Source organism: Lagopus muta, chromosome 14 (assembly GCF_023343835.1).
Source record: "Lagopus muta isolate bLagMut1 chromosome 14, bLagMut1 primary, whole genome shotgun sequence".
Lineage (NCBI taxonomy): Eukaryota > Metazoa > Chordata > Aves > Galliformes > Phasianidae > Lagopus > Lagopus muta.
This window is the reverse complement of record NC_064446.1, coordinates 616,948-638,857: the sequence shown is the minus strand read 5'-3', so window position 1 is coordinate 638,857 and position 21,910 is coordinate 616,948. Positions and strand designations below refer to the sequence as shown.

The 21,910-nt window shown below is 50.6% G+C and overlaps 1 protein-coding gene across 2 annotated transcripts in view; it reads left to right on the top strand.

Moving 5' to 3' along the window:
- PSD2 (pleckstrin and Sec7 domain containing 2) overlaps nt 1-21,910 on the top strand; it is a 72,690-nt gene that overhangs the window by 7,658 nt on the left and 43,122 nt on the right. The window contains exons 1-2 of one of the 2 annotated variants that reach the window (XM_048960805.1): nt 5,903-6,118; nt 21,348-21,444. The gene's annotated coding sequence lies outside the window, so the exon portion shown is untranslated. Of the gene's footprint in view, nt 1-5,902; nt 6,119-21,347; nt 21,445-21,910 lie in introns of those variants that run through there. The other variant, XM_048960804.1, reaches the window with a different exon arrangement.

Sequence of the window (21,910 nt, the reverse complement as noted above, 5' to 3'; positions counted from 1 at the left end):
GAGACGAGGCATTAGGCTGTAACTAATTGCTTCATCAGGAATAATTTTGGTCTGGTCTCATTGCAGCCACCCAATGAGTTGTTCTCTGTCCCTTTCCGCTGCGCTCGCTGCGGTGACGTTCAGTATCTGTGATGGCTTCAGCCACGTCGCTTCGTGCTCCCCATCCCACTTTCAGTGATCATTTCAGCAAGATAAGTGCTATACCCCCAGCAGCCCTAAGGGCACTCATAGCTCACGTCGTTCTGTGTGTCGTCTCCCCATCAGCTCCACACAGCGCCCTTCTTATTGGATCTGCCGCGGCAAGCAGGGCTGTGCTGAGCAGGGAGGATCCCCTGCATGGCTGTAAGCCTTCGTGCAGTGCAGCACTCTGCTGCTGTGGGAGCCCCACACCCTCGGCACTTCTGCTCCCCATCTCTCCCAGCAGGTCCCAGCTCCTGTGTTTGTGGAACCTCAGATCACTTACATGTCCCTTCCCACTGTTTTCAAGCTTTCACTCATAGACAATAGAATGTAAATCCAGTTTATCAGTCCAGAATTGGCTTTTAATCTTTCTTCCTCCATTTGAAATATTTGAAAATTAGAGCCAGAATTCCTAGGCTGGATTCAGACTGACGACCTCCATGTGTCTTAAGGGTGCTGACTGGTAACTGGACCAACATCACCAGTTGGTAGAAAGGGGATGGTGCTGTCGTGGTGTACATCGATGCCACGTGCTTGGGTCACAGCCTGCCAGCTCCTGCCAGCAGGCTGGACACACACAAAACAGCTTCAGAATCACAAAAACAGCTTCAGACACGGCAAAAAACAGCAAAAGAAAATCCATGTTTGCAGAACAGCTCTTCAGCCTCAGGCACTGAAGTTGCAGCTCTTGTGCTGCTGCCAATAGCGTGGCCCCAGAGCTTCTAAAAGTGATGGGTGATAATTTTCTGTTATCAAAAGTGTGGCGGTGAATGGGTATAACTCTATATCAGACCTCAGCCCAACAGATAAAGGTGAATTGATTACTGAAATTAATGGTTGCTTAAATGACCTAGTTGTGTTTGTTATGAGCCTAATGTAAATCCTGAATTGATGACATATGCAAGGCACTAAAGAGTGGTCAGTTTTCCTAAGCTAAGAACAAGAAATGGTTGGTAAAGAACAGAATAATTTGTGATAAAGAAGGGTTGTTAGGAGAACTTTGATAGAGGCTGTCTCCTCCCCAGCATGCACAGGATTTTGCAGTTATCAGAGATATTCTGAGCTAACAGTCTGTCATTGTTAAGGAAGACAAAAGCAGCAATAATAATAGTTATAACAAAAAAAGAACAACAGAAAAAGCAGGGATTTGGTAATAAAAGCTATGAATTAACTGTTACATGATGCAGAGAACTGGAAGGCTAACTGGAAAGAGCAGTGAATGGAAATTATTTTTACTAGTGTTAAGAACTATAAGTGAGCATGCCTGTATATACATTCATATGCATGTATGTCCAGGAGAAAATAAATGCTGCAGGTTGTTGTGGGTATCAGAGCCCTCTGCAGCACCCAGTGGGGACAGAGCTGCCTCCCCTCCCATCTGGCTGCATCACAGCGACTGGTACTGAGAGTTGGTGAGTCCCAGCTGGAAGTACAGGGCATCTGCTGTGAAAAAACAGCAGTGGGAGGATGTGGAAGCAAAATCATTCCTGGGGACATGCAAACATTTACAGTGTTTTTGTAGAAAAAAAATTGAGAAGGCTGCACAGCCCCCAGAAGTGTCCTCGTATGCTGTGAGTGCCATGAGCTGGGCACGGCTGGAAAACTGCCTGTTGGAGGGATGCTGAGGTGAGACTCACGAGACTGAATGTGCACAAGTCTATGGGCTGGACGGCTGCATCCCAGGGCTCTGAAGGAGCTGGCTGAGGTGGTTGCTGAGCCGCTCTCCATCATAGTTGAAAAGTCGTGACTGTCAGGTGAGGTCCCAGATGACTGGAGGAAGGATCAGGTCGCTGCCATCCACAAGAAAGGGAGCAAGGAGGACCCCGGGAGCCGCAGGCCAGTGAGTCTCACCTCTGTGCCTGGTAAGATCATGGAACAGATCCTCCTGGACGAGGATGCTTCATCAACATGAGGAATGGGCGTGTGATCCGAGACAGCCAGCACAGCTTCACCAGGGGAAGGTCATGCTTCACCTATCTGGTGGCCTGCTGTGCTGGAGTGATGGCGTCGGTGGACAAGGGAAAGGCGACCAATGTCATCTAGCTGGACTTGAGTGAGGCCTTGGGTACGGTCCCCCACCACATCCTTACCTCCAAATTGGAGGGATGTGTATTTGATGGGTGGACCACTGGATGGATAAGGAATTGGTTCAAAGGCCGCAGACAGAGGGTGGTCATCAATGGCTCTGTGTCAGGTGGAGGCCAGTAACGAGCGGCGTCCCCCAGAGCTGTGCCTTGGGACCGGTGCTCTCTGACATCTTTATCAGTGACAGCGATGACGGAATCGAGTGCGCCCTTAGCCATTTGCTGGTGATACCAAGCTGAGTGGTGCAATTGACACGCTTGAAGGAAGGGATGCCATTCAGAGGGACCTCGAGAGGCTGGAAAGGTGGGCAGGGTGAACCTGATGAGGTTCAACACAGCAAAGTGCAGAGTTTGGCACTTGGGCTGGAGGAATCCCAGGCATCCATACAGACTGGAAGGAGCTCCTTGAGAGCAGCCCTGCAGAGAAGGACCTGGGGGTCTTGATGGATGAAAAGGTGAACGTGAGACAGCAGTGTGCATTGCGGCTCGGAAAGCAAATGGGATCCTGGGCTCCATCAAAAGAGGGATGGCCAGCAAGGACAGGGAGGTGATCGTCCCCCTCTGCTCTCCTCTTGTGAGGCCCCATCTGCAGTGCTGTGTCCAGGTCTGGAGCCCCCAATACAAGAAAGGGAGCTGTTGGAGAGGGTCCAGAGGAGCCACAAAGATGAGCAGGGGGCTGCAGCACCTCCCCAAATGAAGACAGGCTGAGGGAGCCAGGCTCTTTCAGCCTGGAGAAGAGAAGACTGTGGGGTGACCTCACTGCAGCCTTCAGTACCTAAAGGGAGCCTACAAACAGGAGGGGAATCAACTCTTTGAAAGGGTAGATAACAGCAGGACAAGGGGAAATGGTTTGAAGTTGAGGGAGGGAAGATTTAGGTTGGATGTCAGGAGGAAGTTCTTGACAGAGAGAGTGGTGAGGTGCTGGAACAGCTGCCCAGAGAGGCTGTGATGCCCCATCCATCCCTGGAGGTGTTCAAGGCCAGGTCGGATGAGGCCCTGGGCAGCCTGAGCTGCTATGAAATGTGGAGGTTGGTGGCCCTGCGTGTGGCAGGGGGTTGGAGATTTGTGATCCTTGAGGTCCCCTCCAACCCTGGCCATTCTGTGATTCTGCGATTCTGTGTGGATGCTGAGTTGCAGCTAAGCTTCTTGAATTGCCAGGGGAGGTCAGCAGGACCTGCAGGCAGCGGGTGGGTAGATCTGGCTTCTCCACATTGGTCAGAGAGCTTGTAGAGCTCGATTTTAACAGTGCATCCCATAGAGGTGCAGTGTCAGGACCACAGATTCCCATTGTTCACCCGATGCTTGCTCCCATCAGCCTGGCTGGAGTGTCCCATGCTGTGCAGAGTACTGCCAGTTAACTTCCATACCTGCTGTGTGGTCTGCAGCGTTCAGCTCTGCTGCCTGCAGTCCCTGTAATGCTCCCAGATGTGCTCCCATTGCTTGAGGCTTGAGGGGTGGGCCTGGTGTCGGTGTGGAGGGAAGGTGGTCCCTCCCAGAGACTGCTCCCAAAGAGCCACGTCACAGCTGGCAAGCAGCATCTGCACTGTTCATACGCAGGGCAGCTGGACAGCTTGTCCAACATCATTATAGTTAAGGAATTTTCCTAATTCTAAAAAATGTGATGACATATGCAAGGCATGTGACAGAGATTTGCAGACAGTCCAGAAAAGCTTGGGTTCTCTCTTCCTGCAGTGCACTACAGCTGATCAGGACAAGCCCAGCACCTCATGGGACGCGGGGAGGTTCCTCCCTGAGCCCAGCTGTCAGTGAGCTCATTGCCAGGAGCAGTGATTGATAACCCAGTTATATGCAGCCCCACTAGTGCACGTATTCTTAGCAACTAGAACCTCATTTTCTTGTGCTGCAAATGTTGCTTCTTAGGACTGGCTGCACAGAAATTGGATTTTGCTACTTGCCTTCAGACCCGAACCGTACAACAGGCTGATGAACATTGATCATGCTTTCTTTTTTTTTTCCACTCTGTTAAAGCTCTCGAACCTGATAATTGGTAGATTACAAATACATTAGAATTGATCCGAGAGAGAAGCAGGACAAAGTTTTGTGATAGTGTGAGAGGAAGGAACCCAAGGGAGGTTAGCCCAGACCTGTCCCCATCCGTGATGCCGGTCCCATGCCATGCGCCCCTCCTGCTCAGATCCTTTCGTTCACATGTGGGTTTGTTGGACATCTCCTGGCCTTAGCTGCAGGGTGGCTCATTACACGGTTCATTACCACGGCCATCCCTGGCACACAGGCCCAGTGCTGTGCTGTGGATATCCCTGCTGGAAGTGCATCTGGCCTGGAGCTGAGCTGCTCCAGGACATGACTTCATCGAGTGGCTGTGCTTTGGTGCTTGGATGCATTGCTAGAGATCATAATGATATTTTAAATACAAGATGCTGGGGATTTGTCTGCTTATTCAGCAGCGTGCGCTCTCTGGAGCGAGCGTTCCAGGTCCAGGGAGTGGTTTTCTGCAGGGAATTGTGGAGCACGTCTTTGGGACTGACCCCAAGCCCTTCCTCCCTGCTCACAAGTCCAGCCGGTGTGGCAGACTTCGGCCCATTGTGAGCTGTCAGAGGGGAAGAAGGCGTGTGGGGCACAGGGCTGAGGGCGGGCAGCTGTGGTGGCCTGCCATGGGCTGTGCATGGCAGGGGGCTGTAAGGAGGTCTTGTGGTGCAGTATGCTCGTGTCGAGCTTGTAAGGAACTGACCAAGATCCAGAGAGCCCTGAACTCAGTGCCCACGGAAGCCTGGGTCACTGCAGCCACCAGCTGGGTGCAGGGACAGGAATGGGGCACACAGAGCACGGGAAGTGCTGTGTCCCTATGGCCCTCCAGCCCACCCTGCATCACCAGCCACCCTGCTCAGCAGGGCTCAGCCAGGTGCCTCTTCTAGCGTGTAGATAAAGCCATTGCCTTTGCACACAAGGGCTGTTACAAGGGAGAGGTGTCAGCCTTGCTAAAGAAATTCCCAGTGATGCTGAGCAGGCACGTGGTCTGAACCACCGTGGTAGAGGAGCGAGAAGCTCTGGAGTGAGATCAGCTGGTGGGCACACGAGCAGCCCTGCTACTGAAGGCAGCGGGAATGGGATGGGACAGTGGGATGGGATGGGGATGGGATATAATGAGGTGGGCTGGGCTCAGATGGAATGGGATGGGACAGAGTGGGATGGGATGGGGCTGCAGCCCAGTGATTACCAGGGCTCAGATCCATCTGACCTACAGCATGGAGGTCTGCACCAGGGTGGGTCCTGCAAACGTTTCCAGCTCTGCACGTTTGTGCATGGAAGTGTGCCGTTGTAAAAGTCAGTGTGTGTGTATTTGGCAGGATTTCAAGCCAAAACTTCAATCCAGTCCCAGCCTGACGGGTGGTGGTTTGCTGGCAGGGAGCAGACCTGGTCCCCCCAGGCTTTGCGAGGTGCCTGTGGGGGGATGACCCCAGCACCCCAGGGTCACTGACAGCGGCTGCGAGGGGCTAGAGCAGCCTCCCAGCCCCCAGCAGCCCTGCTCCTGCCCTGCTCCTGCGGGGCTTTTCTTCCATCCTTTTGCTGGGTCCATTCACCATCGCTCCCTGCCTCCTCCTCCTCTCCGTCCCTCCCACCCTGCACGTTGGATCCGAGCAGTCTCTTGACACCTTGAGGGAAGGCTGGGAGGTGTAACCACTGCCTGCGAGAGAGGAGAGCGGGAGGGAAAGGAGAAGGAAGCCAATAATAGGGAGGTCTAGGAAGGTGGCGGAGGGGGAGGGATGGGGCCACTCCTCCGTCTGTGGGGCTGCAGATTATTTTGCATGGATTGTTGAAGAGAAAAGGGAGCTACATTTGTGGAGGGACCAAAAAATAAACAGCTCGTTGCTTGGGTAAGTAGGAATGCGAGCTCCCTTGCTCTCATTGTCATGCAGCACATCGATCCCCCTCCTATTTTGTTTAATTATACCGGTTTTGATTCCTGTTCGGATTATCTGATGCATCAGCTGGGTGCTTTGGTTGCTGGAGATCGACTCGTCCTGATGTGTGTGTGTGTGTGTGTGTGCACGAGGAAAGATGCCCGTTCTCAGGATATACATGGACACATTTTTCCAGCTCTCGGTTGGTGTCTCATTGGGGATGTTGCACTACAATCGCTGTGCGCTGGTCCTGCTTTTAAAATCCGTTCATCCACCCATTTATTGGAACAGCAAGGCTGTTGGGCAGCTGGAGATTAAGGGGGGCTGTTTAATCACAGCCCTCACTCGTTGGGGGCTTCCCGGCTTTCTCCCCAGCCCGATGCGCTCGGCATGATGTTTTATAACAAAGCTACATTTAAAGATCAATTCGGCAGCAGTTATTGCATCCAAATTACATGGTTGTCATGGAGATGGTACAGAGAAGCTGAAGTGATATGACTGCATCTGGATGGAGCGGGGCCGCGCCAGATCCTGCCTTGCCTCCCGTGCCTTTTTGTCTGTGCTAGGTTACAATTGCTTTTAATCTTGAATGAGGCGGCGCCGTATTAGAGGATTTAGAGGTCGGGCTGCTGCGAGGGGTGTGTGCTGGCCCCTCCAGCACTGTCATTATCGTCATTGTTGTATTAGCATTTGCGTCTCCCTGATTTTTTTCTGCAGGTCTGGGGAGGGGGCTGGCAGAGGAAGGACGGGTGGTTTTCCCTGCACAGCCAGGGCTGGAGCACTTTCTGGGAGATACCTGCCGTGCCCACACCTCCCTGCTGCCTCCCATCCTAAGGGACAAAAGAGAAGGGATTCTCTGCTTTTGGCCATGTCTCTCTTCCATTTTCCTGTCTTAACTTTTGTAATACAAGGAGCTGGTCACCCGCCTGTCACTACGCTGGGGGGATGGCATTTGATTTTTGTTATTATATTTGTTTCCTTTGCAATTGGTGATGTGGATATGCTGGCAGTCAGGAAAGAAAATCCATAATTTATGAGAAAAAATTTTCCTGCCTAAGGCTAGCTGGAATACAAAGCGTGTATCTGTGGGAAGGGCATGTTACATGCTACAGATGTGTGTTTCTCTAGTGGCTGGGAGTAAATCACAGCATTGTGCTCATCTTCATTATTTTGGGTGTTAGACTGGCTTTAGTCAATATTTAATCTGAGCTCATTGTGTGCTTGCACAATAAACGTGTAATTTGGAGCCTAACTTCCCATCTACAAAATGCTTTGGGGATGCATGTGGCATTGTCTTCATAAATGCGATTTCACCCTTCTCTGTAAGGCCAAGGCTGTTGTGGGGTGTAAATACAGCAAGAGGCATTGGTGGAAACAAGCCCATCAGAATGGCAGTGTTCCTCTAATTGTATCACTAAACATAAGAGAGAATTAATTACTAGGATAAACAGAGCTGCGTAGCTGTTGGATCAGGGTGGTATTTCCACAGAGTTCCAGGCCTGCGTTGTAGTAGCTGGCATTATGGCTTAAATTCCTCCCGTGCCAGCAGATAATGTTTATAGCCAGGAGTGTAGCATATTATCATCAGATATTTTCATATCAGAATATGCTAAATCCCCACATCCTCATGAGGCTGTCAATTATAAGTGCTGCAGAGTCTGTGGTGTGGCCGGGGTTTCCCTTGACCTGACTTTTCCTGGAGAAGTCCAAGCAAACAATGGATAAAGTCTGAAAGCGAGGAGCCAAGCCCCGGGGGGAAGTTGGAGAGATGGCTGATTCACAGAATGAATGTGAATGGTTCTCATTTTCGTCTCCCACTACAAGTTCAGCACAACTGGAGATGAACTGGGTGGGTTTCCCCGAAGATCCCCTTGGATCCCCACTGCTCTTCCCCCACACGTAGCACCCCGTGCTTCTTTATCCCACAGCCCATCGCACCTGACCCATTCTGTCCCCTTCCTCCGTGAGTTTTCCCACCGCTGCAGATCCCTCCGTCCTGTACTGCTGCAGCCTTCAGCCCGCGGCGGGGTTTGCTGCTGCCACCAAAGTGCTGGGGCTGGGCAGTGGTTCCTGCTGGGGGAACAACTGCGTGGAACTTGTCTGAGCAGTCGCTAGAGCGGCTGGTGTTGCCAACAGCCACATCTCTGGAGGTCCACTGAGCTCTACTGGTGGCCAGAACAATGCTATAGGGACGACTCCTTGTCTGACCTTCCCCAGCCTTCCACCCTCTGCTGAGGGTGAAAAATCCTCCTCCCCCTTTTGGCAGGGCAGTGCCATTCCCAGGGATGTGCTGGGACCAGGTCCACGAGGCGCCCTGTTCGGGCTCTCAGTTGTCAGGTGGGTCCAAACGAGTCACACCTTCTGCCCGTGATGCTCATGGTGGTTCTCCATGGCAGTTACAGCGGAGGAATCACAGGCCAGAGGGACAGGTCTGACTCCCTCCCATGCTGGGGTACAGGCCCTTGTAGCCCGGGCAGGTGCTTCATCCCACTGCCGTGCCATCCTCAGCTGGGTGGCCGAGGTCTCGGTGCGGTTCTTCCCTGGCTCTGGGCAGTGCCTGCTGATCACTCCTTCCTATCTGGCCTGGTCCCTTCACGTTCTGGGTGTTCCTGATGTGCTCCTTCTCCTCTGAGCTGGCCTTGCCCCTTCTGGGTTCTCCCCACTGCATTTTTGGGACTGAAGGGCTCAAGCTGGACTGGGTGGCCTGTGTGCATCCTTCCAGCTGTGCAGCTGAGCTCCTCATCTCTCTGGCACTTTTCTCTGGCTCTGTGATGGAGACCCGAGACCCTCCTCCTCAAATGAGCCTGCTGGTCTGCATTAGGAGAGTGACCCCCAGCTCTCCCTTTTAGTGGGGCTGGAGCACCTGCTTATGAGCTCTCCTGATGAGCATCGAGCAGGAGAGCTCACATCAGGTCCAGGGAAGGACAGGTTTGTGATTCACCAACCACATTCTGGAAAGCCCAGAGAAAGCAGTGTGAGATCAGCCACCTCTCCAGCTCCTCCTCCCCACTGTGATAGCTCTCAGGTTTTTTTTAATCCAGCTGATGTTCTGTGATTTCAGCACAAGTGCATCACAAGTCTAGGTAGGATTTATCTGACCTATAATTGCAATTTCCGTCCAGTGAACAGTTTTTCCAAAAAATTTCACACGGCTCTAGAAAAAAACCTCACTGAGATGGAGAGGAAACCCCTGGAGCTGCCTTCCTGCCCAGCTCCCCAGCTCCTGCCCAGAGCTGGATTGTCTGCAGCCAGCTCAAGGGACACCGATGTGATGCTCTGCATGAAGTTCTCATCTGCCTCAGGAATTTTCTCTGCATTTGGGGGCACAAAGAGTGGAAGTGGGTGAAGCTGCACTGGGATCCGAGAAATTGGGGCACTTTCTAGGAAGAAAAGCAAGGTGATGGACAAAACCAAGGTGATGGACACAGCCTGTCCGAGAAGGACACAGAGCAGAGCTGCTTTCTGACCAGAAAGGAATACAGGATGCGAGGGATTCTGTTAAATTAAAAAAATGTATTTGCCTTCACTGCTACAATGGAAGCTAGGGGAGCAGGCTAGAGGAAAGTGAGAAGGCTTTATTTAATTAGATTATGGGCCCCAAAGGCTTCAGACTCAAAAAAAAAAAAAAAAAAAGAGAGAAAAAAGAAAAAAAAAGAATTGATTTTTGTAATTGAGGATGGGGTTCCTGCCAAGTGGTGTTTTAATGAGCATTTAGGTTTTATCTATAAGTTAGCAGCTCCAGGGAGGGACAGCTATTCGAGCCGCCCCTTACCAGTCTTGAGCTTACCAAAGCAGGAGCTGGCTGCCTGCAGCTGGGATCTCAGCCTTCTTGTGAGAAAAATGCATCCTCTGTCCTTCAAGGCTGCTTATCCAGCTCTCCTGGTATCCTCTGGCCACTAAAGCTCTTTTTTTCTCCATGAGGCAGCTTTCACCATTGCGTAGGTGGGGAAACTGAGGCAGCAGATAATCACAGGATTGCTTTTCTTCCCAGAATCAGAAAATGAACTTACATCAGCTGCTAAGCTGAGGGTCCCAAGCCTGGAAGTCTTCTCATCCGCCTACATGCTATGCTCACCTATCTGCTCAGCAGACCCTTAGCACCTGCCTGGCTCTTGGCTCATGGAGCTGGAAGCTTCTTGTTGCTGGAGGCTCACAACTCTCTTTTGAAACAGAAGCCCCACCTGCCTGTCAGCTCTTGTTAGTTCTGTCTCATTAGAAGAGGTTTTGAACAGGTTAAGGTAGCTAATGAACAGTTTTAATACGCAGCTCGTCAGGAACACTGGTGTTAGGGGAATTTCTGAGGTGCTCAGAAGCACCTGCCTGCAAGACACTGAAAGACGTGATTACTCACGTATTAACCCGTTATAAATGATTTACAGACATGCCTTATCATAAAGCAGGACCCTTCAGCTTGCACTCCTTCACCCCTCCATCGAGCAGTCTCTGCTGTTGCCTACTCTTGGCCTCAGAGCTCGGTGTTAGTGGGATTGCACAAAGGTTGCAGTTGGAAGGGATCCTTGAAGATCATCCAGTCCAGCCCCACTGCCATGGCCGTGGACCAAGTCAGGTTGCCCCATGCCCCATCCAGCCCAACCTTGACCTTTGCTTCTCCGGGCAGCCTGTGCCAGTTCCTCACCGCCCTTAGTATGAGAAATTTCTCCCTTATCCCAATATAAATCTGCTTGTTTTTTCTTCTGTTTAAAATTGCTGCCCCTTGTTCTGTCCTGCAGAGCTGCCTCTCAGAGGTGAGGCACAGGAGATCTGGATGTGCGATATCACAGCCAAATCACAGCGCGACAGCAGCACCTAGAATGGAGCTGTGTTACTATGACTGCCATCAGACGGGGGGAGGGGGAGTGGCCAGAAAATCATAGCAGCTGCTGGCAGATGGAGGGGATGATCCTGTAGCAGCAACCTGTGTTTAATCACCTGGATGTCTTCGTAAGCACGAGCAGAACGGCAGGATAACCACTGCTCTCCAGATAACAGCAAACTGCAAGGAGTGTGCCCTGGTGACATTTTCCCTTTAATTTTGCACGCTATAAAAAGCTGAGCTTCCCAGTCTCAGATGCATCATTGTCTCAGGCTGCACGCTCCCACAGCAAGTCTAATGGCCGTGCACTCGTGTCACTGTGCTGTTGGGTCATCTGATGAGCCATGCCAAATGGCATTCATCTCCTGAATCTTCATTTCATCTTTACATCGTGCTTCTTTCTGGCAGGCCCCTCTGGCCTCCCTGTGCCTCAGCTGAAGATGTAATTCGCCGGTTCCCTGATGATGTCTAAATGCAACGATATCTGAAGAGCAGGAGAAAAGCTCTGAGAACTCCACGCTTTAGAAGAGCCCTCTCAGAGCTGATATAGTGGCTGTCCTGCAGCCTTCTTACTTAGAGCAGGATGCCTTGCACAGCAGAGAACAGGAGAGCCCCTGCATCCAAGAGCAGGCACAACCCAAGCAGCGTGCTGTCCTGATGCAGTTACATCAGCCTGATGGTGCTTTTTGCTCTTGTAATTCCCTTGTGGAGAAGAAATGGCCCTGTCTATATAAAGCTGCCTTGCATCAGTGTAGGAGCATGCCCGCTAGAGCTGTCCTCCTTCATCAGGAAAATCACACTCCTATTGGCATGGTTATCCAGCATGTCCATTAAGGGCAGATCCAGCTTTTGCACAGGAGCTACAAAATGGCTCCATCAGGTTCTCAGTGCTATTTTCTGGGCAAGAGACTCATTTTTCAAAGCAAGTCAGCTTTAGCGTTTCATTCTGCTCAAGATGTCCATGCTTTGGGAAGCCAGCAGTGCGAGCTGGAGCTGCTTTCAGCTGCCCGTGGGGAGGAAGAAAGACTTGCAGGTTCACAGAATGTGGGTTCCTTACTTGTCTGTCCTGCAAACACAGAAGCCTGCCTGAGGAAAGCTTTGCACAGAGGAAGTGTTTGCAGGCTAAATGTGGGAAGCAGTGCTGTGTTTTCTGAAAGTAGGTGTCTGCAACACAAACAGCAGCAGCTGGGACTGTTGTCCCAGGCATTGCAGATCTAGCTGGAGAACACCAGCGCGTGATTTGCTCGTAACACAGACATCTAATAGAGATCAGATGCAGTCTTTCTGCTGACTCTGGAGAGGGGCTGGGGGCTGAGTTCAGCTGTTGGGTGAGATGAATCCCCCTGGAAATGCTTTCCCATGTGTTCAAGCAACTTCTGGGAGCATCAAGTTCTGACTAGCATTGCCATGTTAAAGTAATAACCACTTACCTCATCCTAATGGAGCAGTGAAGTGCGGCTTTTCTTTTAGTGGCTCTGTCCCAGTCTGTGAGTCCTGGAAATAAATCTGTAATTATCTTTTCAATCATTTCACTGACTCTATGCAGCCTGCAGCCTGGGAACCCGAGCTAGATAGGCAGCACAGTTCTATATAGGTGGGATGCAGCAACCAAAATGTAGGCGAGCCTCCAAGCTTTTTATCTGAGTGAAAGATGCTGGGAGAAGGGAGGGAGGAAGGTCTGGCCTGCAGGAACTTTGCCAGCTATCAGAACTAGCATGACTCCTCCAGCACTGAAGAATGGTAAACTCTCAGAGCTTCTTTAGTGCTCTACAGCCAGTAGAGATTTTTCAGAAACATATAGTGATAAAATATTTTTCTTTGGAAAAGGAGGATTTACCGAACCCCCACTTCCTTTCTAGAAGTGTTTCCTGCAGTTTTGAAAGGGAAAGTGGAACTTTTGGTGTAAATGAATGAGAACATGGCCTGCAGCAGAACCAGTGAGCTTATGGGATGGAGTACTTGTTAGAAAGAGGACTGAAGCCATGTCCTAGTCTTGGAGCAGATGGTGTTCCTAGAACTTTGTCCTGTCTGTTGCCCTGGCATGCTCTTTCCAGTTTGCCTCCCAAATGTCCTGAGTTGGTTCTGATGAGATATGAAAGTCCCTTCCCATTAGATCATATTTGCTCAGGCTGCTCCTTGCAGGTCCTTTGGTCAGATAGCAGAGCTGCTGTGTTGCAAGCCCTGACTCCCTTTTTGCTGGGCAGTGAAGTTCTAGCCCTCTTGACAGGAAATCCTGGCTAAGTCTGCATTCTGCAGCAAAATAATTTCATCTCGATCTGACTGGGGTAAGAGAAGTGAAGGAAACTGTTCTTCCTTCATTGGGGTGAAAGTAGAAGATCCTCACTGGTGCGAGTTACCCAAAAGTTCCCAACGTAGGCTTGGTTCTCTAGTCCAAAGTGGAGACTAGCTGATCTCACTCTGGGCCTTTCATGATGAAGTCAGTTGAAGGGCTCAGTCCTATCTGGACAGTCTCCTGGCCTCTTCCATCAATCTCTTACAGACTTGATGTCTTCTGGGCCTAACCATCAGGAGTTAAGATGTGCTGCCTTGCTATGAATGCCTTGGTACCAATGCTCTTAGTTTAGAGGCCACCTGGAAATGCAGGTCAACCAAGTTGACATGTTGGCAGCTCAGTTGGCAGCTCAGTGTCATCCGAGAGTCTTGGGCCAGTTTGTCTAGATGTAATTCTCCAGGATATGGGGGCTGAGGCAGTGTGCTGCTGCAGCTGCAGAGTGCTGAGCAGCATTGGTGTGAAGAGAATGCTCCTGATACAGCACAGAGACCTTTGGAAGCCAGGGCTGCATCTCTCTGCTAGGCAGAACAAGAGGTGTTCTCTGCCAAAAGAACCTATTTACCCTCATCACAAGAGGGTGAAGGTTATTCCTCTTTTCCTAGAGGTGGTCCAGAATGGCAGGGCATACCTTTTGAGATGTCTGGAGATGAGCACAGAATCATAGAAAAGTCCAGGTCAGAAGGGACCTCAGAGGCCATCTGGTCCAAGCTTCCCCCAGCAAGAGGCAGGGCCTAGGCAAGGTTGTGTGATGTTTTGTCTAGCAAGCACTAAAAATCTCAAGCGTTGGAAAACCCACCGCATCCTTGGGAGGTTACTGAGGTTACTCCAGTGATTGATCTCGCAGTAAAAGATTCTTGGCGTCCAACTAGAATCTCCCATGGGGCAAATTGCACCCATCGCCCCTTGTCTTGGAGATTCGTGGAGCGCGTGGAAGATAACTTCCTGACACAGCTGGTAAGAGTGCCTGCCAGGGGAGGCAGGTGTGCTGTTTACAGTGGAGGACTGGGAGACATGGTCGAAAGCTGTCTTGGGCAGAGTGACCATGAAATGATTGAGTTGTCATTTCTTGGTGAAGCCAGGAGGGTGGTCAGCAAAACTGCTGCCTTGGACTTGTGGAGGGCAGACTTAGAGCTGTTGAGGAAGCTGGTTGGGAGAGTTCCTTGTGGGTCAGTCCTGAAGCACACAGGGGTGCAGAAAAGCTGGATAAGAATTCAAGAAGGAATTCTTAAAGGCTCAGGAACAGTCTGTCCCCATGTGCCATAGGATGAATTGGTGGGGAAGAAGACTGGCCTGGCTGAAGAGGGAGCCTTTGCTGAGACTCTGGGGAAAAAAAGAGAATTGATCGCCTTTGGAAGAAGGGGCAGGCAACTCGGGAAGAGTACAAGGATGGATGTCGCTAGGATATGCAGAGAGAAAATCAGAAAGGTAAAAGCCCAGCAAGAAATTAATCTAGCCATCATTATTAAAAATAATTAAAAATACTTTTCCATGTATACTAACAGCAAGAATCTCCATCCTAGAGGTCTTTTCCAACCATTATGATCCTGTGATTTTTCATACATCTGCTTGTAATAAAGGAGTCTCCATCTTCTTTGTAGCCACCCCTTAAATACTGGAACGCAGTGATGAAGTCTCACCTGACCCGTCTTTTATCCAGGCCAAGCAAACCTGTTTCGCTCAGCCTTTCCGCTCGTGGGAGGTTCTCCTTTGATCACCTTAGCGGCTCTTCTTTGGACCCTTTGCAGTCTGTCCACATCTCTTTTGAGTAGAAGGACCAAAACTGAACACAGACTTCTAGATGTGTCCTGAGAAGTGTGGAGTAGAGTAGAATAATGGCTTCTTTATTTCTGCCCGTGACGCCCTTGCTGATGGAACCCATGGCCGCAGCAGTTCACACATACTGAGCTGCTTACACACCAGGAACCCCATGTATCTTTCTAGAGAGCTGCTCCCCAGCCAGGCTCCATCACAGTGGGTGTATCTCCTAGAGATCTTGCTAAAGCCCTGCAATGAGCCACTGCGTAGGTTCAGCATAGATGGGACGGAAGGAATTCCTTCACTGGGTCTAAGTCAGCTGCCAGCCCTGTTACATTATTTTAGATGCTGGGAGAATGTGGGGAAGGAAGATCAAAGCAAAGGGAAGAAAAAAGGGGGTTAAAAAGGCTGTTTTCATTTATGGGTTATGAGAAGCAGTTCCTGCTCTTGAAGACTTGTGGAAGGTAACTGGGGCCATAGGCAAAGCTGGGATATAATGCATTCAATTACAGTGCTGCACAGAAGTGAATGAGAAGACCTCACAGCCTGTTTTGTAATAAAAGCTGCAGACAACCAGGATTGAAGCCTACTTTACAGCTATCTGAACTATAAAATTCTCACTCCAGCAAGAGAAAATGAGTACCTGAGCACATAGGCAAAGGTGAGGATGAAGCCAGCTCTAAGCTGAGCTGAGCTGAGGAACTCTGCCATTCAAGCCACAAATGGTTAAGGCATGGCTGGAAGCATCATCTGAAAACTCCTGTCTTGAGTGATGCAGGGTTGGAGGTACTGGGACCTCCTCTCAAAGCCAAGGGAAGATTCCAGTGAGTCCCAGCAGTACTGTGCAGATTTGCAAAGGACTGTAAAGAAGCACAGTGCAGGAATGCTGCAGATGCAACATGCTGGCTGGAGTAGGGATGTTCAGGTCTGTGCTCATCAGACCCCGTCTGGAAAGGACACGCAGGTTTGCATCACATACATGGGGCTGCAGGGAGGATCAGTGTGTAGCCAAGCTGTCGGTACAGAGGGGGGAATGCAGAGAAAGATAGTATGTGCCTCTGTTTTTCCCATGAAGTAACTGCAAAACAGTGCAAACAGGAAAGCTGTTAAGGGTTTAAAGACTTAGTTTTATTGTTTTCTCTAAGCGAAAAACTGCCATTGTTTCCCCAACATGAAGTTTTGCAAGAGTCATTTGGATCTGAATGTGTACTAATTGCTCTGCAGGCTCTAATAAAAACTCAAAATAAAGAGCTCTAGGATTTGGCTTCAAGATGAAGTATGTTCCACACACAGTGATTTCTGATTACCCAAAGGCTCTTTTTTTAGCATGTAGCTGGTTTATTTTAGTCTGTGGAATATGTTTTATCCATGGCCTCTTTTCTATGTTGGAGCTGAAGGATATAGGACCTGTAGTTTCAGCTGACAGTGATGCCTGGAAACATCTGGGATTTTGGGATATTGCCAAAGAGTGGTGACTGTCAGTACCCGGGGGGCTGTGAGCTGTAAGACTAGCAGCAGCCAGTGCTCACCTTTCCCTGTTGAGCCAGGTTTTCCTCCAGCCCAGGTGAGGGCATCAGTTTGCTCCTGTGTAGGTCTTTGCCATGCCCACATCTGGAATTCACTACACTGCTTTGTGGCTCTCCAAACTTCAATAGAGATAATAGAGGAATTCCAGAGAAAGAGAACCAAAGTGCTGCAGGGGATGGGGGAGCTGCCTGATGAGAACAGGCTGGGATGGCAGTCTGGGGATGACCTGAGAGCTGATGTGATTGAGGTCCTCAAAATCATGTACAAACAAACAGCCTGTGGGAGAAAGAAATGAGGATTTTCACAATGAAAATTGTAACTTTTTTATTGTCAACTGTATTGTAAGGGAAGAAGGCAAAGCACAGGCATAGCGGAGGGGAAATGTATTTTAAAAGGGGATATTCTTTCATTCTATGACCTGTTCCTCTTCCCACCCTCAGAGCTGCTGCCTAAAACCTATCTTCACTCTCACAGAAAGAGGATGGAAGGTGACTTTCTGACACCAACGTGTTGAGAAATCTGCAGGCACTTCACAATGGGGTGGGACGGGTTCCCAGGGCACAGAGGGTGCTACAGAGATCTGCAGTCCATGATGGTCGGCAGGTGAGATGTGAGGAGGGTGCCTTGCGCCCAGAAGCTGAAAATGACTTGGTAGGAGCCCAAAGATTGGAGTTACAGGTTCCTAACCTGGCAGTCTGAGAATACAACATGGGGAAGTTCAGAGGACAGAGCTCCTGAGATACAACTTGGGAGCATTCTCAGGTGGCCATGATGCATTCACACTGCACTGAGTGCATCCCACCCTGTGGGGTTTTCACAGGTTGAAGGAATTGTTCCCCCAGTCTTTGGAGAGCCTCTGCAGTGATGTAAGGCTGCAGTTGTTTTTGAGTCTCTTCAGGCCCTGGGATTACTTAGCCTGGAGAAGGGGAGGCTCAGGGAGTGGATCTTGTCAATGAAGGGAGGCTGCAAAGAGGAAGGAGCCGTGCTATTTTCAGCAGTGCCGAGGGCCAGGACAAGGGGCATTGGATACAAACTGGAATACGAGAGGTTCCATCTGTACATCAGGAATCTCTTCTGTACTGTGCAGACGATGGAGTGTTGGCACAGGTTGCTCAGGAAGATTGTGGTGTGGAGATCTTCAGATGTGGCCCTGGGCACCTGCTCTGGGTGGCTCTGCTTAAGCAGGGGTTGGAGAAGATGGACCCATAGGTCCCTTCCAATCCTAACCATTCTGTGGTTCTGAGTAGAAGATGGGACACTGGTAAAGACATGCTGGGGCTTTCCAGGCTGTCAGAAGCTCCCTCAGCCTTGGTCGGCGAGTTTTGTCCAAAGGTGAGAAGTGAAACCACCTGGGTTGCTGTGTAGTCCCTGAGACTGTGGTCAGGAAGAAACTTCCTCCCAGTCTGAGTGACAGAGATCCTGGAGGCTCTTTGCCACCTCCAAGTAAGAAGTCACGTGAGGTATTCCCTGTTTCGTGGGACCACATAGGCATTGTCTGCTCTCTCTGCAGCCATGTCCCAGCTCTCTCCTGCCCTGTGCCTTGGCTCACAGCAAAGCCCGGAGCCATCTGAAGGCTGTTAAGTTAAAAAGAGTTAAAAAGAGTTAAAAAAAAGGAGTTAAAAAGAGTACAGAAAGAAAGTCTAGAGGGTACCTCATGAAATTTAGCAGAGACAACTGCAGTTTGCTGGAGGAATGCCAGGCACTGGCATGGGCTGGGGTCTGACTGGTGGTCTGCTGAAAACCACCATGTCAGCTGTGTGCCTCTGTGTCACCAAAGGCCAAGTGTGCCTGGAGTTGTGTTAGCCAAGGTGCAGCCAGTAGATCGAGGGAAGAGGCTTCATCTCTGTTCAGGGCTTGTGAGACCATACCTGGTCACCATGTCTGCTTTTGGACATCACAGTGCAAGACATCTGAGAAATGAAGGTAATCATGAGGATTACGTGTGCCTTCAGGTTTCAGCATGGGTTCACAAGGCCAGGAGGCTGGTGGCACCTGACTGGCAGCACAGACATCTTCTGTCTTTCCCTCTTTCCCCTTGTGGCAACTCACAACGCAGGGCACCAGTAGAAAAGCTAGTCTGGGCTGTAGCCTGTGCAACTGACATCTGTCTGGGGCTCCCAGTGCCCCTTCATGGTACTGACACCCTTGTAGGTCCAGCAGAGCAAGGAGACATTTTGGGTGTTTTTTTTTGTTTTGATAAAAGACCCAGAAGGGTCAGTCATGCTCTGTCCTGCATCTTCCAAACTTAGCAGCTGCTGGCAAAGTCCTATTGCCCTCCCTCTCCCGGAGTCTGCACCCCACATATTGGAAGCAAGCAGCCTCCCTCGCCACCCCTTCCTCTTCCTGCCATCCCCCCTCACCTGATCTTGACTGAAGTTGTCCAACATGCTTGGCATCTGCTTACTTCCTCCTTTACCTGCAACACCACAAGAGGGACACAGAATGGCTCTTCCTCCACGTGTCCCTGTGCCTCCTGCCCTCTCCTTGGAACCAGGGTGGGAGCACAGCCCCCCTGGTGGACCTGCTGCCCTGTCTCTGCCAAGCCCGAGGGAGCAGGATCCGAAGCACTGGGACAAAGCAAGGCTGCAGCAAGGAGCAGCCCAGCTCGGCTCAAGGGAAAGCTGGTGCTCCAGCCAGCAGCGGGGTTCTTCTCCGAGCATTCCTTGTCACAGCAGCCAAGCAGTTACACAAACTGAAGTGGGAGCCTTTCCAGTTCCTAATGCAGGAAAGAAAATTTAAAATAAATCATTTTCCACCAGCCATTCAGCTTCAGCAAAAGCTGGGAGACTTCCAGAGCCAGTCCCTGAAAGAGAGCCACTGTGTAGCTTCCAACCTCTCACAGAATCAGGGCAGACTTCGCTTCATCTCTGCCCAGCTTCTTTGGGACTGGTGCTTTCCTGCTCTGGGTGCCAGCCTGGTTTTGCTGGTCCCGTTGCCCCACATAGGCCAGTGAGTGCCTCAAGATCAGCAGTGTACAATTGCTTCCTGGGAGCCCCATCACGCTTGCCACCCAAGCACTCAGGAGCAAGCCTTTAAGGCTCATCAAAGCAGGGATGGGACATTGCTGTCCTTCGCCAGCCAGCTCTGTCCTTATCCACTCGTAGTCCAGTGGCCAGGCAGGACCCAAACGCAGAGCCTGCAAGTCAGCGGCTGTGCCCTAGCCTTTCCTACAGTAGTCACAGCCTCCTTCCAAGCACAAATCCATGCCATTCTGCTTACGTGAGCCTTACAGAGCTGGGCTGGTCCAAATCATGGACCTGCAGCTTACCAGCTGTCTGTGTCTCAGCAGAGCCACCATAACCATCAGTGTGAGTAGTGCCAGGCAGGGTATTTGCCAGCTCATTCTCTTTTCCCAGCTCTTTTTTTGTATGCTAACCTACATTATGTTTTCTGGAGGCCAGTAGCAGTGGACATGCATGGGATGCCCGCCTACCTGTGGGGCCGAGGAGAGCAGCAGTCACTCGAGGGGATGCCTGAGGCTGCAGGAAGGGCAAGGCTCATGGTCATGTGAAGATCCATTGGTGGGAACTCAGATGTCACCTTCCAGCCCCTCCCGCACAGAGCTTGACCAGATACTGCTTGTATTTAGTACGAGGCAGCTGGGTAACTCATTACATCCCAGCTGTTCTCTGGGGCTTCTGGGCATGCTTCAAGGAACTGTCACCATGAGCATAGATCTAGTAGCTAGCGAGTTGCTGAGTAATCTGTCCTGAGTTGATACACATTCAGCTTGCTGAAGAAGCTCAGCTGCACAGGACAGCCTCCATCCACTTGTGTGTGCCACAGCATTTGGGTTCACATCTCAGAGGAGACTGTTGGCTTCGTTCAGACCAGTGTGCTGGGAGCTTGGAGCTGATGCCTTCCTGGCTGAGCGCATCCTCCCCTGGCTTCCCCAGTGCCAAGGAAGAGCACGCCTTGGAGTTTAACTGCTGACTGCTCAGCCCTTCTTCCAGAGCATAAATGTCCCACTTAGACCTCACAGAGGGCAAAGCATAGTAAGCGTAATGCAGTAGCTTATGCATAATAACAGGAATATTGATTTATTGACATTAAGAATTGAATTAAAGTTAGGAGGAAAAAATGAGACTTTGCATTTACTAAGGATTGCCAACATTTCTTCTTAGCACTGTCTCCTAACCACATTTAGTTTCCTGTTTTCTGGTTGCTTATAGCTGTGCCAAGCTTTCGTTACTGGACTGGAATTTCGCTTGGGTGGTATCTAGGTTCCTGCTGAAGTTACTGCAGTGAGAGAAGGGAGATGGGAAATTCCAGCCCGAACTCCTTGGCTGGTTTTAAAAATGCAGACTTAAGACTACATTATTCGGCTCACGTCAAGAAAAAGACCAGCAGAGCTTTCCTAGAAAGGTTTCTCCAAAGATCTGAATATTGACTCTGTGTTTAGTATTATGCCTTCCCTATGGGAGAGTGTCAACATTCAGCTCATGTTATTTTTTCAGCATTACTCCAAATTACAGTGCAGTCATGTTCACAAGAATCTTAATAGTTTTGCAGGTAAATTGCTGGAAGACATTGCATTGGCTTGGTTCTGCTGCCAGTGTACAGGAAGGAAGGCTGGAGAAGGAAAGAACTGAGAAGGCCTCCCTGCTGTATTCAGCTGCTGCACTGCCACAGCTGAAAGCCAGGGAGGACCAATGTGTGCAGAGGGAGGAGCATTACAGTGCTTTGCAAAGAATGGGCAGCTCAGACGTGGGATGGGGCTGGTAAGCTGCCTGGCATGGAGCAGCAGCAGTGCAGCAGGTTGATGGGGTTCTCCTCTCTGTATTTCACACTCTTTGGTCTGTTATTGCTTGCAGGATCGTGCATCTGTCCAGGTGCCTGGCTGCACCTAGTGTGGGGATGCTGCGAGCTCTGTGACAGCGGGGGATGCACACGGATGCACACGGAGAAGAGGTAAACCTGCCTGCATGGCATCTGCCCCATCCCACATCTGCGGGATGAGCAACTGGAGGAGCATTTCCCCCCAGACCAACTCCACAAAAGACTCTGACCTCCTCAATCCCCCTCATCAGCAGCTGTGAACTGGACACAGGGAGGGCCTGGGTACTCCATCTCAGCTGGGCTTTGCCCTAGGCACAGTCAGAAGGGGTTAGTGTTCCCAATGGGATCTGTCCCACTTAGCTCAGCACATATCCGCACAGCTCTCCCAGCAAGTCTACACCCACGCCTCTCCTTTCCCTTGCTCCTTTCCCATGCATACAGGAACCAATGGCAGAGGATGGACCACTGACCTGTCGAGGGGTAGTGAGAGCAGAGGCACATCTCGGTACCAGGAACTAGTAGGGCCCTGCATTAAGCAAGCACTGCTAACGAGAGCCTCAGCTCAGCAAGTCAGAGCATGCAGAGCCCATTCCCAAAG